Genomic DNA, 14,859 nt, shown 5'->3' with positions numbered 1-14,859 from the left:
CCAGGGACGACCGCGATGCCCCGGCAAGACCCTTGCCGAGGACACCTGCAGGGCCACAGCCAGAGCCACGTCTGCCAAGACTCCACCGCCGTTCCCATACAGCTGCCAGCCCAACCAGTTGGGCAGGCACCTGCGTGGCAACGTGCGTCCTCCAGGCCAACTCAGCAAGCACCTGCGTGGTGGCATGCAGATCTTAGTGAAGACCCTACCACCACGCCATCTCAGCAGCCAGCCAGCCTATGTGGCGTTGCCTGCCTCATTGGCCTGGACGTGTGTCGGAGCGAGGCGGAGCGGCGACGGACGGGACAGGCCTCGTTGCCGCCCCAATAAAGCAACGAGACACCTAAGGAGCACATTTAATGCGCCTTGTCCCGTAATGACAGGCGATAAGCTTGTACACTGTATACCTTTCCACCTCCTGTGTGCCATTGTGGCAACCCCTTTTGACTATAAAAGGAGGCCTGAGGCGTACTGGAGAAGGATTCAGATCTTTTGGACTACGCACGCAACACAGCTAGTTCGAAAGCTCAAGAACACTCAAATATATACCAAAGGAGGACTAGAGTATTATGCATCCTCGCAGCCCAAACCTAGGTAAACGATCCTTGTACTGACTACCAAACCCGCTCTTTGCACAACCCACGCCCGCCAACCGTAGAAGGGATCCCAGTGATTCCATAGTGTCGTTTCCACCGACATCTTTGTGCGCCAGGTAGGGGGCGCGCAGTTGTAAAAATCCGGTCTAGCAGTTAGTTTGGCAGTCCTTCATCGCCATGGCTTCCAAGAAGAAGACGATCATGGCAATCGGTCCATCGAGAGCCGAACGGCCCTACCAGTGCCGCCGAGTGGTGGGGCGGTCGCGGACGGAACCCGAGGCGTGGCCCGCGAACACCCACCTCGCTCTGGCAGTCAAAACCTGGCGAGCAGCGTCGTTTGTGCGCGAGACGATGGGCCGCACGCCACCAAGTCCAAAGATGGAGCCGGCCCCCTCGCAGGCGGCGCGGGGCCCTTCAAGGACGGCGTCATGCCACCCATGGGCGGCGCGGCGACTTCCAAGATGCCTACGCCGGCGCCCATGATGCGCTCTTCCCAGGTTATGTGCGACGAGCAGCGTCACCATGCTGGTGACCCAGGGCGCCGCCATGGGAAGAGTCCTGCGCCTCATTCGCGGGACGTAGAAGGCCAGCATGCACACCGAGGCGCTGACGAAAATGGCGCACAGCCGCAAGGCTGTGATAGAGCTCCTTCTAACATGGTTAGAAGTCGGAGCGCATCACGGTCCACGCAGCTTTCGCCGCCACCCACGCCAGCAGAAGATTTGGCGCGCGCGCAGTTGCTCCTCGACTTTCCTCCTGCTACAAAAAAGCTCGACGAGTGGAGAGCCACCATCCGGAGCCTCGTCGGCGTTGCCAACAAAGATGAGCCACGACCAGCGGGGCCCTTAGGCCGGCGCTCCGTCGAGCCATCGCATGCCAGTAGTGGAAGGACCGGAGGTGCTGCGGCCACGGTGCACTCTCGTCCCCCACGTCAGCTGCCACGGGTGCCGGTCCGTCGTGATGACGCTTGTGATAACATCTCCATAGCGTAGTCCGATCCACGGACCCACCGCGATCAGTGCCAAGTTCTTCGGGAGCGAGCCCATGAAGACGCTCGAACTACCATCGAGCGGCGGCGTGAAGCGCGCCATCAGTCAGATAGGCGAGAAGGACCTGCTACGAACCACCCAGCTCCAGGGGGCTCTGGTGGCCTACCTTACGAGGTGGATTGCCCAGCCTTCACCCGTGAGCTGCGGCAGTTCCAGTGGCCCTCCCACCGCACGTTCAAGCCCGATGTTGGCGAGAAGTACAACGGCAAGACCCACCCGTCGAAGTTCCTCAGCATCTACACCATCGCAATGCAAGCTGCTGGAGCTCGCGACGACAAGGTGCTTGCCAATTACTTCCCGTTGGCACTTAAATCCAATGTCATGTCATGGTTGATGCACTTGCCGGCGGATTCCATTTCTTCTTGGTCGGATTTGTGTCATGAGTTCGTTGGCGCCTTCACCGGAGGCCACCAAGCTCATGGCCAGGCAAGCGATTTGCATATCATCCCCCACAAGGAAGGTGAAACCATGCGCAAGTACATACAGAGGTTCAGCCGGGTGAAGTACAACATCCCAGATGTTCATCCTGCCACCGTGATCAGCGCATTCCATCAGTATGTACGCAACCGTAAGATGCGTGAAGAGCTGGCGATGAACAAGGTCAAAGATGTGGCCGAACTTTATGTTCTGGCCGATAGGTGCGCTCGAGCTGAAGAGGGGAGGAAGTACCCCGACGAGGACGCCGGCGCGGAAACCGACTCCACAGACGAAGACATAGCCGCCCTGGTGAAGAAGGGTCGGCGCCGCAACAGGAAGCGCAAGGGCAAGACCGTCCTTGCCGTCGGGGGATACGAGGACACCGGCGCCGCCAAGAAGGCCAAGGCAGACGACTCATATATTACAAAGGGATTTCCGTTTTTTAACTTATTTTAACTCAAGGCTTTTTGTGCATTCAATATGCACAATTCAAAGCCATATCATCAATTTTCAACCCTTTTCTGACTTCATTTGCTATTTTCCATGCATTTAATGATTTTTTGAGCTAAATGACCCTGAAATTGGAAAGCACTACAAATGAGCTCTGAAAAGGTTGAAACTTGGCATGATATCATAATTTCAGCCACATAGCATGTGCTAAAAAGTTGAGAGGGTTACGGAAAAAACTGGATGCACTTTGTGTACAAACTGGACAACTCTTTCAAAGTATCACGGTTTCGGACGAAAACTCATCTATTACAAAGGGATTTCATTTTTTAACTCATTTTAACTCCAGAGTTTTTGTGCGTTCAATATGCACCATTCAAAGCCACATCATCAATTTTCAACCCATTTCTGACTTCATTTGCTATTTTTCATGCATTTAAAGATTTTTGAGCTAAATGACCCTGAAATTGAAAAGCATTACAAATAAACTCTGAAAAGGCTGAAACTTGGCATGGTATCATAATTTCCCCCACATAGCATGTGCTAAAAAGTTGAGAGGGTTACGGAAAAAACTGGGTGCACTTCGTGTACAAACTGGGCAATCCCTTTCAAAGTATGAGTGTTTCGGACAAAAACTCATCTATAACAAAGGGATTTCATTTTTTAACTTATTTTAACTCCAGAATTTCTGTGTGTTCAGTATGCACCATTCAATGCCACATCATCAATTTCAACCCTTTTCTAACTTCATTTGCTATTTTTATGTATTTAATGATTTTTTTTAGCTAAATGACCCTGAAATTGAAAAGCACTGAAAATGAGCTCTGAAAAGGTTGAAACTTGGCACGGTATCATAATTTCACCCACATATCATGTGCTAAAAAGTTGAGAGGGTTAAGGCAAAAGCAAGATGCTTTCGTGTACAAACTGGACAATCTCTTTCAAAGTATCACATTTTCGGACGAAAACTCATCTATTATAAAGGGATTTCATTTATTAACTTATTTTAACTCCAGACTTTTTGTGCGTCCAATATGCACCATTCAAAGCCACATCATCAATTTTCAACCCTTTTCTAACTTCATTTGCTATTTTTCATGCATTTAATGATTTTTTGAGCTAAATGACCCTGAAATTGAAAAGCACTACAAATGATCTCTGAAAATGTTGAAACTTGGCATCGTACCATAATATCACCCACATAACAGGTCCTAAAAAGTTGAGAGGGTTAGGGCAAAAGCTAGATGCATTCGTGTACAAACTGGACAATCTTTTTCAAAGTATCATGGTTTCGGACAAAAACTCATCTATTACAAAGGGATTTCATTTTTAAACTTTTTTTAACTCCAAACTTTTTGTGCATTCAATATGCACCATTCAAAGCCACATCATCAATTTTCAAACCTTTTCTGACTCCATTTGCTATTTTTCATGCATTTAATGATTTTTTGAGCTAAATGACCCTGAAATTGAAAAGCACTACGAATGATCTCTGAAAAGGTTGAAACTTGGCATGGTATCATAATTCCACCCACATTGCATGTGCTAAGAAGTTGAGAGGGTTACGTCAAAAACTGGATGCACTTCATGTACAAACTTGACAATCTCCTTCTAAGTATCAGGGTTTCGGACGAAAACTCATGTATTACAAAGGGATTTCATTTTTAACTTATTTTAACTCAAGACTTTTTGTGCCTTCAATATGCACCATCCAAAGCCACATCATCAATTTTCAACCCATTTCTGACTTCATTTGCTATTTTTCATGCATTTAATGATTTTTTAGCTAAATGACCCTAAAATTGAAAAGCACTACAAATGAACTCTGAAAAGGCTGAAACTTGGCATGGTATCATAATTTCCCCTACATAGCATGTGCTAAAAAGTTGAGAGGGTTACGGAAAAAACTGGATGCACTTCGTGTATAAACTGGACAATCCCTTTCAAAGTCTGAGTGTTTCGGACAAAAACTCATCTATAACAAAGGGATTTCATTTTTTTAACTTATTTTAACTCCAAATTTTGTGTGTGTTCAATATGCACCATTCAAAGCCACATCATCAATTTTCAACCCTTTTCTGACTTCATATGCTATTCTTCATGTATTTAATGATTTTTTTGAGCTAAATGACCCTGAAATTGAAAAGCACTAAAAACGAGCTCTGAAAAGGTTGAAACTTGGCATGATATCATAATTTCACCCACATAGCATGTGCTAAAAAGTTGAGAGGGTTAAGGCAAAAGCTAGATGCTTTCGTGTACAAACTAGACAATATATTTCAAAGTATCACGGTTTCGGACGAAAACTCATCTATTACAAAGGGATTTCATTTTTTTAACTTATTTTAACTCCAGACTTTTTGTGCATTCAATATGCACCATTCAAAGCCACATCATCAATTTTAAACCCTTTTCTAACTTCATTTGCTATTTTTCGTGCATTTAATGATTTTTGAGCTAAATGACCCTGGAATTGAAAAGCACTACAAATGATTTCTAAAAAGGTTGAAACTTGGCATCGTCCCATAATTTCACCCACATAGTAGGTGCTAAAAAGTTGAGAGGGTTAAGGCAAAAGCTAGATGCATTTGTGTACAAACTGGACAATCTCTTTCAAAGTATCATGGTTTCGGACGAAAACTCATATATTACAAAGGGATTTCATTTTTTAACTTATTTTAACTCCGGACTTTTTGGGCGTTCAATATGCACCATTCAAAGCCAGATCATCAATTTTCAACCTTTTTCTGACCTCATTTGCTATTTTTCATGCATTTAATGATTTTTTGAGCTAAATGACCCTGAAATTGAAAAGCACTACAAATGATCTCTGAAAAGGTTGAAACTTGGAATGGTATCATAATTCCACCCACATAGCAGGTGCTATGAAGTTGAGAGGGTTACGTCAAAAACTTGATGCACTTCATGTACAAACTTGACAATCTCCTTCAAAGTATCAAGGTTTCGGACGAAAACTCATGTATTACAAAGGGATTTCATTTTTTAACATATTTTAACTCAAGACTTTTTGTGCGTTCAATATGCACCATTCAAAGCCACATCATCAATTTTCAACCATTTTTTGACTTCGTTTGCTATTTGTCATGCATTTAATGATTTTCTGAGCTAAATGACCCTGAAATAGAAAAGCACGACAAATGAGCTCTGAAAAGGTTGAAACTTGGCATGGTATTTCACCCACATAACATGTGCTAAGAAATTGAGAGGGTTACTGTCGTGGATGTGTCGCGGCAGATTTCCTCATGGAAGGACTTAGTTGTGGAGCCATTGCGACGAGATTAGCTTAAAGGGGTTAAACGGGACAAAGGACACGAGGAGTTTATACTCGTTCGGCCCCTTGCGGTGAAGGTAAAGTCCTAATCCAGTTTGGGGTGGTATTGCTAGGGTTTCAATGACCATGGAGCAAATACGCTTTGCCTGGTTCTCAAGTTGTTGTTTCTTGCCCTAAGCCGCTGCCGGGTCGTCCCCTTATATACATGGGTTGACGCCCTGCGGCCTACAAAGTCCCGGCTGGCTCATATAACGTGTCCGGCTCGGTGATTTATCTTACATGCCTTATGATAAAAGGTTACATGCACACGGCGGTTTATACTTACGGGCCTAAAACCGCCTTTGGGCTTGGGCCCTCTAACAAGCCTGTATACAAATCGCCGTCTTAACATACTCCTGGGCTTCATTGAGATGAACCGCCATAGGGATGACCCGACCCCTCCTGGGCGGGTCATATCCAATAGTCATATCTCCAACATTAGGCCCCAGGTTGACTTGAACTTGTTCATCTCAAGCTTTAATAAAAAATCCTTCCTAATCTTACTGCGAAGTATTGTAACCCGCCATGACGTCATCTTCCAGAAATTGCGGTGACCCGCCGTGACATCACCTGCCATTAATGCTTCATAGAACACAAATCTCTTTCTTTACTGTCCCTCGAAAATCGAGGCGACCGCGACGTCGCTTATCCATTTTCAGACTCCTCGATTCTTGCGCCTGCCGTATGTCCTTTCAGTCCTATAAATAATACCTCGGACTCTCCTATCATTCTCCCCCTTTCCTTCTCACCTTCTTCTTCCTCCTCGCGACGCGGCCAACCCGCACGAGCTCCGCCGCCGTCGACCTTCGTCTCCGACCTCAACTCCGGCCGCTGCATCACCCTAAACGGACCAGAAAACCGCGGCGCCTCTCCGCTGTCCCATCAGCATCAGCAAGCCCTCCTTTCTTTCGCCATAGATCTGTCATTAGGGTTTCAATGTTCATCGGTGTTCGTCGCCGCCCTTCTTTATTCTTGTTTAGATCCATGGATTAGATCCAAAAACCACATAAATCTTGCGCGGTGGTAGTTTTAGCACCTGTTTTTGATACTAGAATATATCCTCATCGCGACAGATCTCCTCTGGGGCACCTATGCTTTTCTACTGCCGCCTCTGTAGGTTTCGAATGTATTCCCTTTTTCTAAACAGTTGCAGATCCAAATCTATAACTTTAATCTGTGAAACCTGTTTGTCAAACACTCAGTAGAATTTTACTCTTTGTCAGATTTTGAATACCTGTACCTTTCATGGCGGCTTACACGTCCGGCTTACAATTATTCATATACCATTAGTCCTCACTTAAGCCGCCATTCTGAATGTATACTGTCAGCGCTTAACCTGTGATTTCACCAATTGACTTGAACCGGAATTTTTTTTCTTTCCTTTAGGCTTTCTTTCTTTCACAATGCCGCCAAAAACAGTCTACACATGCAACTGGGTCCCCTCCATTGTCACCGAGGGCACTTTTAAAGACTTTTTCAAAGTCGGGTATCTGCCCGCCAAGAGTGTGATGCATTACCGTGCTCCTGACCTGGGCGAAGAAAGACCTCAGCCGAAGGACGACAAAGTCATCGTTTTTACTGACCACATGAACCGGGGCTTCTCACCGCCCGGCTCTAAATTCTTCTGAGACATTCTGCACTTTTTTCAGCTCCATCCTCAAGACATTGGACCCAATTCCGTGTCAAATATCTGCAACTTTCAAGTCTTTTGTGAAGTATACCTTCAAGAAGAGCCCAGTGTTGATCTCTTTAGAGAGTATTTTTACTTAAACCGCCAGACTGAGTTCACAAATGGTCCTAGCTTGGAGCTCGGCGGAATATCAATTCAGCGCAAAAGAGATGCCATCTTACCTTATGCCTGCCTGCCAAATCACCCAAAATATTGGAACAGACGTGGCTTTATTGCAAAGATACTTCTCTGGCTGACGAGCATCCACTGCCGGGTTATCGTCTTGAGCGCCTGGACCCAAAACATAATCTTCCTAAAAAACTTACCGCTGATGAACGGAAGAAGATTGCACCTACCATTGTGAAAGTCAAAGCTCTGCTAGGAAATGGGCTAACTAGCATTGATTTAGTCAGGTGTTGGGTTTTTTGGCGGATCATTCCCTTAAGTTGCCGCGCCGGCTTAATGTGCACTTATACTGGTGGTGAAAAAGATTCACTGCGCCACAGCTCTGCACCATTAACTGACGAAGTAGTAAATGAAATGGTTAAGTCTCTTCTGAATGAAGACCCGGAAGATTGTGTTAAAGTGGGTCTGGCACCTTTCTGCAAGCTTAACCCGCCACCAGATGTAAGCCTCTGAACTTACTTATCTTCACGTCATCATTTGAATACCTTATTAACTCGACCCTTAATAACCTTTGCAGGCTAAGTCTGACTTTTGGAAAGCAGAGTATGATCACGAGACTACTAAGAAGGCCGGGGCTGGCAAAAAGGCCCCCAGGAAAACCGCCAAGAAGACCGTCAAGAAAAAGAAGAAACCGAGCGCCTCTGACCTGCTCAAACTGGATGATACCTCTGAGTTGGAGGTAGCCCTTGACTCTCTTGGCTCATTTTTCAATCATCATATTGACACTGACTATTATCAGGCTGATGGAGCCAACCAAGCAGCTTAGGAAGAGGTAACTATTATTTCCTCCGGCTCAGACCCTTTGCTAAGATAGAAACTTCGACAAGTAACCCAGAAAGTAAGGTTTTCACACCCCTTGGCTTATTTAGATCCTCACTTTCTTTTGAAGCAACAGCCACATGAGAATCGATGTCAGACCCGGACGAGCGACGTTGAAGAGTTGTCCTCCGGCTTACGCAACACTCCCGCTCCTCGAAAACGGCGAAACAAGGTTCTTCTTAAGTTACTCTTTTAACCTGTTAGCATGTCTTATTTGTCTATCACTCAAGTCTGTTAATGATCATTGACCAGGAACTTGCCTGTTCTTCCTCTGGTGACTCGTCGCAAACCGAATTGCCGGCTTTCAAGACAGCCCCTGGGTAATGATAATCACTTCTTACACTGCACCTCTTTATATTCTGATAACTATACTGATTCGTCATAATCCGTGTAGGGGACAAGCAAAGCCTAACAAAAAGGCAAAGGTGACCAAGCCAACTGAGGCACCTAAAGTTGCTGAGCCAGAGCAGCAAATCCCTGCGCCCGAAGCCTCTGACAAACAGCCAGAAGAAACTGTCACTGACATCCCGCCTGAGATTCTGGATCTCCGTGTTGATGACACTACTATTAATCCTTCAACTCCTGCCGCCTCGAGTTCACCTAAGCTGTCAGTGACTCACAATGATGACGTGTTGATTACTGGCACCGGCTTTGTTGAACCGGGAACTCCAATAGCCTTAGCTAAACATATTGCCAAGCAAGAGGTTATTGAGAGGCGGAAAATGAAGTTTGACATCTCCCATTATGCGCAACTGAGCAGCAATGAGATCCTCTCTGGTTACCTCAGCCAGGTCCACTCCAGCCGCGACCTTGAAGTTGATATGGTGAAACAGATGCACCACAAATATGAGGTATGACTTCCAGCTTTAAGTAATTTATATACATATCCTGCCAGCCCCCAAGTCTACTGGCTTATGACAAGATTGAATAGGCTGTAGACTTTAGAAGAATCCATAAACTTCTGTCCTAGAATCCCTCCTTGTCCGGTTTAAATGTAAAACCGGATGTTTACACAAGTTGAGTTTTGCATCCGTAGTCCCCAAGGGCCGGTTTAATCAACAAAAATGAGTCGGTCCTATTTGTCTTTGCATAAGAAAAGAGAGCTTAATTGCATAGCCCCCATGAGTCGGTTGGGACTGTTTATAGCACTTCCGGCTCATGAAGAAGAAAAACCAAGCGATATGCATTAGCCCCCAAGTGCCAAGTGGTCTTGCTCGCAAAGTACTTGGGACTTTAGTTATAACAGGCGTTTCATTGAAAAATTTCTTTGACAGACATTAGCCCCCAAGTGTCAAGTGTTGTTGCTTGCAAAAGACTTGAGACCTATATCCCTGTAACCTTGATATAAATGTTGATAACTCTGTACTTCATACAGGCTGCTACTGCTGAACTGGAGTCGCAATTGAACGAAGCAAAGACCCGGCTGGTGACTCAGGAAACTGAGACCCGGAAAGCTGAGTCCAAGTTCCAGTTTAGCGTGGCTGAATCGGAAAAACTGAAGACCAGTTTTGAGGTGGAGAAAAAGACTTGGGCTGAAGAAAAGACTGCTTTAATGCAGCGGGCTGAGAAAGCCGAAGCGGCTCTTCAAGACGTCACCACTGAACTCACCAGTCTAAAACACCATGTATCTCAGATGGTTTCAGCTATCTTTGGTAAGCCGCCTTTCTAACCGTCCAATGTCAATCCTTTCTTCGTAGTATAAGCCGCCACTAACAAGCTTGTGATTTAATTCAGGTCCCAGGAGTAGCAACCTTGATTAAGAAATGCTTGTGAAGCTGAAAGCTGCCTATACACTTGTTGAATAGCTGTATACTGGAACTCAACGTGCCCTGGCCAAAATTTCTCCAACTAATCAAGCTCCAAAACTTTTGACAGATGTCTTGAAAAAGCTCTTAGTGCTGCCTGCCAGGATCGATGAGATGAAGCAATCATCTGCAAGAGCCGGCACTGTGACAGCTTTGAGTCGGGCAAAAGCTTGGGTACTAGAATTAGAGCCGGCTGATGTAGCCACGGGATACCCAAGCTTGAAAGAGGATGGTACTCCTTTTGACCAAAATGACTTTGCTGCCCTCAGGGGAAGATAAAGGGGGGAATAAAGAGGCTGAAAGAGGGCCTCACTCATTATTCATCCAAACCGGGGGAATTAGCGCCTCCGTGAAGGAGGATAACCGGGGAGAAGAATCTGAAATTCCCTCTCCCCAGGGAAGGAAGAGGACCGCCTCTGAAGACTTGGAAACAATGGTTTCCAAACGAGGGAAGAAATCTTCGCCAGAGGATCCTGCCCCAGAGGGTATCCTTACCGCACAGTGCCCGCAAGGGGATCAGCCCTCCACCAAGCTGTAAGTATACAAAAGTACTTCATAGTAAAAATATCCTGATTTATTTCTGAGGACAATAACCGAAGCATATGTCTTGTAGTTCGGATCGTAGCCCTTCTCGACAGAGTTCGTCTTCAGGGGATCTTCTTCCGGAGATGATGGAGAGCGAAACACCTCCCCATGCCTCCCCGCCTCATGAGGCGGGCGACCCTGAGGTGTCGTCACGGAGGGTTTCTCCTGATCCGCCAAGGCCAGAGGGTAACCCTTCGGCCACCCAAAGTCCGGAGTATTCGGCTCCTAAGGAGAGCAACAGAAAGAGGCCGGGACTGTCCGGTGCGCGACCCGACGCACTGATGAATCTTCTGGAGCAAGCGGCTATCTCAGAGGCGCATCGTATGCTAATGGGTACGGTGGTTGAGAGGATTTCATACGCCGAAAGCGGGTTGCATGAAGCTTTTATGAGCCTGCTGAGAGGCTTTGAGGTACGCAAAGTAGTATATATTTTTGATGGTACCGCACACACTAGGTGTGCCCTATGCAGATAGTAGCCCCTAAGACTCTGGTTGCTGTCGAAAACGGCGGCAAACAGAGGATCATAGTCCCAGGTAATAATCATGCCGCCTTTATGTGTAGGTGGCTGAAGGTCCGGTGGCTAGCCGGACTGGGGAGTTTGCCGAGCTAAAGCGGCAACTTGATGCGGCAGATGCCGACATCGTGCTTGTAAACAAGCGGCTTGACGAGACACAGGGTATGTGTTTTCTCCGGTGATCAACACATATTAAGAGGAGCATGATGCTAGTATCTTTAATATGTTGTGACTGCAGATGGAGCTGCCGCCGTGGAGACCCTTCGGGTGGAACTTGCTCGAGCCAAGGAACAAGCCAGGAAGAGTGATGCGGCCGCTCTAAAGGCGGTCGAAGAGCTGAGAGCCGAATAGGCTACGCATTGCCAAAGCAAGGATAAAATATCCAAGATGGCCGTTGAGTTGAAAGATGCCGCCGACTGTTACGAGCTTCTTGAAAAGGAAAGCCGAATGAAGACGACGGACCTGGAGAAGGCCATGGTAGCAGCCAAGGAAGCCCGCTCTAAAATCAGAGCGGCGAAGGAGGAGCTACGTCAAGCCAGAGATATCGCGGCTGGGAAGCCCTTTTTGTTGCGGACGAAGTTCGGAGATCCTAAGTATGCCCCTCTTGATCAATTATGGAGTTCTGCAGACGCATACGTGGATTTGGCAGCGAGTGCTGCTGATCCGGCCGAGTTTTTCAAAGATCAAAAAGATCGTGAAGTGGAAAAGCTGTTTTGGTCACAGTTCAATGTTCCAGTGCGTCCGCTGCTGTTAAATGAGCGAATGGCCGAGTGGACCGAGCTCCATAGGTTGTCCGGGCTTGCCATGAGGTATGTTGTGGATCATCTTTGGCCAGAAGGACCAAGGCCAAATAGTTATTTTGGCTTAGTGCAACGATTCCTTGGTGCTGTGCTGCATATCGACGCTATGAAGAGGTCGGCGTGCATAGAGGGTGCGCGGATGGCTCTTGCCCGCGTCAAGACATACTGGGCAGAGATGGAGGCCACCGCTATTGCAACCCAGAGTTCGGCCATAGGCCGAGTATCGGCCGAGCACTACTTTGAAGAAGTCCTTGAAGGCGCTCGTTTAATAGAGGCTCAGTGCTCGAAGAATATTATGTTCTGGTGACATGTATCCCCATTGTAAAACAATGTTATTTGAATTATAAAGGCTGTGTTTATACTTTTGCCTGAAAGTATTATGCCTCCTTTGCGGTCGTTTATGTATATATATATATATCCTGAAAGTTTGCAGTCGTCGGCTTCAGCCCCCACACATATAATGCGGGGGTGTTTGCAAAAGCGCGTCTTCACACTTGATCCAACGTCTTGGTCCATTAAGGAGGTGGTAGCGCGGCGAACGAGGCAATCGGACTATATTGCTTTAACACTTTCACTTAACCATAGGAGTTTGATAGTGGGGCTACTATATAGCCCCTGGTATTTCCGCGCTCATTCGAATTCGGGGCGCGTACGTACATGACCGGGAAAACCGGTCCTTCGTTAATGCGGAGGAATCCCGAAGATTCTGATGAGTCTTTGAGTGGTTGACCAGTCTCACGCTTTATCATGACAGTCAGTTTTTGGCTTTCTCTATTGAGGTGCTCGTCCGGATGAACCAGGGCACAATCGCAGTAGTTCCCCCGGTGCCACCTTAGCCGATAGAGCGGAACGTAAGGTAGCAAAACACGGGAGCCGGGCAAACCCAACATTTAACCAAAGACATGATTCGGAGCTGATGTATATAAGGCCAAACTCGCGACGCAGAACACTCCCTAAGCTATTCGGTCTTTATAACATATACCGGGCTGAGCAATGCCCTTGATAATGAACCCCGAGTGTCCAGGTACGTGCAATATTATGACGTGGCGAAATGCCAATAACGTCAGCATCCTTCTCGGTTATACTGAGTATCCGGAGGATGTGAAGCAACAAAAGACAGTAAAAAAGGTTTACACAGGGTCTTAATCTAAAAAGAAACCTTTGAGCGGGTCCCTGCTGCACGTCTGCGCCTGTGTCTCCGTTGTGCCGTATCCTGGAAGGGTATAGCACGATTGTCATCTGTAAAAGAGAAGAACTTAGGTGAAAGTTGTCGTGCGAAAAATTGGTTATTCTCGATAAACCATTAAAATTCAAGATAAGTAAAGTTGAGCCGAACTAGTCCTTTTTACACGCGGGAAGCCCCTGGTACCACCTATGGGGGTATAATCATCAAACCAGTCTCAGGTTTATCTAAGCTGTTATAGCTAGTAATGCGCCGGACTCGTCTAGCCGTGTCCGCGGTCTTGACGACCGATCATTTATTCTGGTTGGAGAGGCCATTTAGTGTTCGGCTGTTAAAGCCGCCGCACATTCTTCCGCGCGTAAGGAACGCTCGATATTTCCACTAATTGTGATGATGCCACGTGGACCGGGCATCTTAAGCTTAAGAGAAGCATAATGCGGTACCGCATTAAAACGAGCGAAAGCTGTTCTTCCGAGTAATGCTTGATAGCCGCTTCAGAATGGAGCGATGTCGAAGGTTAACTTTTCACTTCGGAAGTTGTCGGGGGAACCGAATACAACCTCTAGTACTAGAGAGCCCGTACAGTGGGCCTCTGGGCCTGGTATTACCCCTTTAAAGGTAGTAGTACTTTGGCAGATTCTTGTCGGGTCTATCCCCATTTTGCGGACTGTGTCCTGATATATCAGATTAAGACTACTGCCGCCGTCCATGATGTTGGGGAACGTAGTAATTTAAAATTTCCTACGCATACGCAAGATCATGGTGATGCATAGCAACGAGAGGGGAGAGTGTTGTCCACGTACCCTCGTAGACCGACAGCGGAAGCGTTATCACAACGCGGTTGATGTAGTCGTACGTCTTCACGATCCGACCGATCAAGTACCGAACGTACGACACCTCCGAGTTCTACACACGTTCAGCTCGATGACGTCCCTCGAACTCCGATCCAGCCGAGTGTTGAGGGAGAGTTTCGTCAGCACGACGGCGTGGTGACGATGATGATGTTCCACCGACGCAGGGCTTCGCCTAAGCTCCGCAACGGTATTATCGAGGTGTAATATGGTGGAGGGGGGCACCGCACACGGCTAAGAGATCTCAAGGATCAATTGTTGTGTCTCTGGGGTGCCCCCCTGCCCCCGTATATAAAGGAGCAAGGGGGAGGCAGCCGGCCAAGGGGAGAGGCGCGCCATAGGGGGGAGTCCTACTCCCACCGGGAGTAGGACTCCTCCTTTCCTTGTGGGAGTAGGAGAAGGGAAGGGGGAAGGAGAAAGAAGGAAGGGTGCGCCCCCTTCCCTAGTCCAATTCAGACCAGACCATGGGGAGGGGTGCGGCCACCTTTTGAGGCCTTTCTCTCCTTTCCCGTATGGCCCAATACGAATACCCGTAACTCTCCGGTACTCCGAAAAATACTCGAATCACTCGGAACCTTTCCGAAGTCCGAATATAGTCGTCCAATAT

This window comes from Aegilops tauschii, chromosome 4 (assembly GCF_002575655.3).
Source record: "Aegilops tauschii subsp. strangulata cultivar AL8/78 chromosome 4, Aet v6.0, whole genome shotgun sequence".
Classification (NCBI taxonomy): domain Eukaryota; kingdom Viridiplantae; phylum Streptophyta; class Magnoliopsida; order Poales; family Poaceae; genus Aegilops; species Aegilops tauschii.
Note: the sequence above shows the minus strand (reverse complement) of the source record.